The sequence below is a fragment of the Cibotium barometz genome, chromosome 37, assembly GCF_041138505.1.
Source record: "Cibotium barometz isolate CiBa-2024 chromosome 37, ASM4113850v1, whole genome shotgun sequence".
Taxonomy (NCBI): Eukaryota; Viridiplantae; Streptophyta; class Polypodiopsida; order Cyatheales; family Cibotiaceae; genus Cibotium; species Cibotium barometz.
Window position 1 is genome coordinate 36,347,297 of NC_141082.1, and position 4,818 is coordinate 36,352,114.

Genomic DNA, 4,818 nt, shown 5'->3' on the forward strand with positions numbered 1-4,818 from the left:
TGCTGTAACATTACCCCCCAAAGACTGGAGCCTTGTACTTCAACCAAGAACATAAAGTAACATCACCCCCCAAAGACTGGAGCCTTGTACTTCAACCTTTTTCTAATATATTCTGCTGTTTTTACAAAAAAAATTACCCCCCAAAGAATTAACTCCCTCTGTGGCTTCTATGGTACCGTGGAGTGCTTTTTTTAATGAAAGAATTCTTTTTTCAAGAGACGTGCTATAACATTACCCCCCAAAGACTGGAGCCTTGTACTTCAACCTTTTTTAAAATGAAAGAAGAACATAAAGTAACATTACCCCCCAAAGACTGGAGCCTTGTACTTCAACCTTTTTTCTAATATATTCTGCTGTTTTTACAAAAAAAATTACCCCCCAAAGAATTAACTCCCTCTGTGGCTTCTATGGTACTGTGGAGTACTTTTTTAAATGAAAGAATTCTTTTTTCAAGAGACGTGCTGTTGTATGCTATGGGGCGGTTCAGCAGCCACCCACGCGTGAGAAAACGAAAGGAGGAAGGGGGCATGGCGCTTGGACAAGCCCGTATCAAACAGCACTCCGACCACTCCACACAATATAGCCACGATGAAAACACCCCATTTTGGGTACACACCGGTCTTCTCCCATGCGCCGTTCACGCCTTGATAGTACACATTCTCAACCGTCCCTTGCGCACAGTTCACACTAGGCAGTCCACCGACCATAGCTCCCACGATGAAAACACCCCGTTTTGGGTACACACCGGTCTTCTCCCGGTTCACGCTTTGATAGTACACATTCTCAACCATCCCTTGCGCACAGTTCACACTAGGCAGTCCACCGACCATAGCTCCCGCCAAATAAACACATTTAAAAGCTTGGTTGCAGAAGATCCCCGCATCATTTCAAAGGTTGTGACCTGCGGTCGAGCAAGCCCTCTAGCTTTGCTTTGTCAAAGCTAAGCTTCTGGGCTTGTGCTTGACCCTGCAAGTTGCCTCTCTTCGACCGCCAATTGTTGGGGAAAGGTAAGTGTTCTGTGCATGCAACTGTGCACCTGCATCTGTGTGTTGAGAGAGAGAGAGAGAGAGAGAGAGAGGGGTAGGCTTCTCATTTCTGATGATCCATTTTGGGCTTGAATAGAAGAAGAAATGGCGGATCTCTGCCTAGACAAAGGCTCCTCTCTCCAAGCTTCCATGTCTATCCAAGCTAGAGCTTCGTGCGTAGTGCAGCCTGGTGTGCAGGGCAGGCATGCTCTTCTGAGCATGCCGCTTAACAGAAGCACAAGTAAGTTGCTTCTCTTCATCCTTTTGATGTGTGGTTATGTTGCATTAGGGTCTCTTATGTAGTACTTTTTGCAGGATTGAGAAAATTGGGGACCTCTACCCTAGTCAAGGTATTTCTCCTTTCTTTAGTGTGCAATGTAATTAATTTCCTGATAGGCAGAGGCAACATCACGTCTGCCGGCTACAGCCAGCAGGGTTTGAAGTTTGAACTTGAGTACCTGCCTTGAGAGTGGAACCCCATACCAACTGGGCTACATCTTTTTGCCTGATTCTTCTTTGTAATGCCTTGTTTTCTCCACTTTATAGTTGGAGTAAAAGCTCACTTGTGAGTTGCTCAATTTCTGGGTCTCCTTTTTTTTGCTTTTGCAGCCAACTGGATTTCGCATGGATAGAAAGACTACCTGCCAAACCCTAATGTGGAAGACTATTTCCGCAGTTGCAGCACCCATTGCGTCACCTCTTAGTGACCCTAGCTACAGAGCAAAGCTTGCGGAAGAGTATGGTTTTTCTCAAGTTGGAGAACCCATTCCCCCTGGTGTTACAGTGAAGAATGTTATAGATTCTTTACCACCTGAGGTGTAGCTATTTTTGCCCACTTATGATATAGATTTTTCCCTGCATTGATTTTTTGGAGGGTATTGGCTAAAGTCACATGCCTAAGCTCTTCCTTTTTCATGGTCCACCATAGGCCTTTGTCATCAATGATTTGAAGGCATGGCGGAGTGTGGTGACTTCAGTTGCAGCGTACACAGCTGGCCTCTTCATGATAGCAAAGGCTCCATGGTACCTTCTTCCCTTGGCTTGGGCTTGGACAGGAACTGCCCTTACTGGAGTAAGTACATATTAAAGTCAACATTGTCATGGTTGCCTTCTTACAATAGTTCATACACCTAATCTAACATCGTGGATGGCATGTGATGATGACCTGATGTTTTGTGTGTGTTTCAGTTCTTTGTTATTGGGCATGATTGCGCCCACAAATCCTTCTCCAACAACAAGTTGCTAGAAGACACTGTTGGGACATTGGCGTTCCTACCGCTTATCTACCCATATGAGCCCTGGCGCTTCAAGCACGATAGGCATCATGCAAAGTTAAACATGTAAATGCTTTCTTTCTATGCACATTATGGTGCTTTGTGCTTGCAAAAAGTGAATCAAACATAGTCATAAGAGGCCCTTTGGGTGTGTCGTTCTTCACTATTTGCTTCTCAAGCTAGATAGTGATGCTCAATAGGTGTGGTTCTTCACAGGCTTGTTGAAGATACTGCATGGCAGCCAATTATTAAAGATGAGTATGATGATTTCCCAAATTGGCTACAGTTGCTCCTAAGAATAGCCATGGGTCCTTTGCGCCCTTGGGCATCAATTGGTCATTGGTAACACTCATCCTGCTATAATGTTCTTCTAGGTGCCTGAACATTTCAATTTTGTGTTAAAAAAATTGGTTTAGAAGAAATCTTGTTTGCTTCAATCTGGTGAGGAATTTTTGAAGCTTGCCGCATTATGATTATGTCCAGGCTTGGTTGGCATTTCAATCTCGACAACTTTCGCCCAAGTGAACGCTCACGAGTCAAGATCAGTCTTGCATGTGTGTTTGCTTTCATGGCTATCGGGTGGCCAGTGATTATATACAAGGCAGGGATATCATGGGGTGGGTCAAGTTTTGGCTTATGCCATGGATTGGCTATCATTTTTGGGTAAGTGATGGTACGTCAGTTGGGTTCATTTTGGCATAATGAGGTTGGCTTCTGATGTGGGGAAAGACCTGAAGTGTAAGATGTTGCAATGCTAACAGATGAGTACCTTCACCATGGTTCATCATACAGCGCCCCACATACCCTTCAAAGGCGCTGAAAATTGGAACAGTGCACAAGCCCGGATAGGTGGAACAGTACACTGTGACTACCCCAGATGGTGAGCAAATGGTGCTGTCTTGTTTTGCTTTTGTCCCGGAAAAGTCTTGTTTTGCTTTTTTTTTGTACTAGCTCTACCTTGCAAATGCATGCCTAGAATAGCGATGCTGTTCAGCTAGCTGTCTCTCTTTGGACAGCTTTAAGGTGTAATGCATGATCATATTCTAATTTCAAGCATTATGCGGTTAAACTGTTATTTCTTGTCCCAACTGAGTTAGTGTAGTGGTCAAAGCTTGTGACTTGTAACCTCTAGGTTATGAGTTCAAGTCCCACTAGGCTCTTTCATGTTATAAAGGGACACCTATGCTCGCTTGATGTGTTTGGTTGCTCGGGCTCTTGCCCCTTGAACACTAAGTGACTCCTCCTCCTCGGGTGGTGGATCACCCGAGATAGGAGGATCCATACGAGACCCCTCCGTTGTTCCAGCGCTCGACTCATCGCGGTGGTCATGGGGGATGCCTAATTCGTGGCTCTTGCCCGATGGTGCGTGGTCCTTGCCCGACCATGATAATTGGCTAATTGTTGGAAGGGGAAATCGGCTTCACCCACTTGAGTGGGCCCCGGGTGTGTACGAAAAAAAAAACTGTTATTTCTTAAATATTGACCGTAATGTGTTCACCTCAGGCTTGAGATTCTATGTCACGACATCAGTGTGCATATCCCGCACCACATCACACACAAGATTCCTAGCTACAACCTGCGGTTGGCAAATGAGTCTTTACGCCAGAACTGGGGCAAGGTATACTTTTTACTCAAGACATTCATGATGGTTTGTTTCCCATGTAGTGATGGTGGGTAGCTGAGGTATAAACCATCGTGATGGTGTGTAGGTAAAGATGTAGTTTGTATGCATGTGAAGCCCTGTTGTTTTCTTTCTGTGAAGTTGGAGGTCTTATGACTGCAGTCTTTCTATTTTTGGGTGTGCTGTCAATGGCAATGTCTATTTATGGTATATTGTGGTGGTGGCAGTACTTGACTGAAGCAAAATGGAATTGGAGGTTAATGAAGACAATCATGACAATTTGCCATATATACGACGAAGAAGAGAACTATGTTGCTTTTAATGAAGGTAGAGATGAATTGAAGGTCATTGAGACTCTAACAAAAGTGATGCCCAACACCCCCTAGGGGGGAGCAGTGTTCGAAAAAAACCAAAATCCTATATCTTTTTATACCTTTAATCTGAAAAATCAAAAGTAAGTTCTTATATTGCCAAGTGTAAAATTTTTTCTCTAAAATTCTTGAAAGTTTTATAAGTTTTATTCAGAATTTTACACTTAAAAAACTCTTGCGACAAAATAACTCGAGTATCAAGAGAATGTACTTAAAAAATGTACTTAAAAACGACTTTAAAACACTCTCGCAACAAAATGATTGGTGACATTAATAGAATTTACTAAATTGTTGATTGTCAAATTCATGAGTAAAATGATATTTATCATTAAAGAAAATAGAATTTTGCTTTCACAAGAATATCATCCATGCTTGTGCATAAATGCACTACAAATATTGCATTGCGTCCTAAAAGAAGCTAAGACTAGTTAAAATTATTTTACTCACAAGCTCCCAAATCCTTCATGCTCCTCCATCTCCTAATGAAAAGAAGATTGTATTATACGCTAGTACTTTGCTATGAAGGC

The 4,818-nt window shown here is 43.0% G+C and overlaps 1 pseudogene across 1 annotated transcript; it reads left to right on the top strand.

Annotated features, from left to right (window-relative positions):
- Window positions 1–833: 833 nt before the first annotated feature.
- LOC147617232 (omega-6 fatty acid desaturase, chloroplastic-like) lies at window positions 834–4,385 on the top strand (annotated as a pseudogene). Its single transcript, XR_015262401.1, has 11 exons — window positions 834–1,007; window positions 1,123–1,266; window positions 1,341–1,375; window positions 1,635–1,841; window positions 1,954–2,097; window positions 2,214–2,365; window positions 2,516–2,641; window positions 2,783–2,962; window positions 3,061–3,179; window positions 3,803–3,917; window positions 4,148–4,385. The product of XR_015262401.1 is annotated as an omega-6 fatty acid desaturase, chloroplastic-like (transcript).
- The last annotated feature ends 433 nt before the right edge of the window (window positions 4,386–4,818 follow it).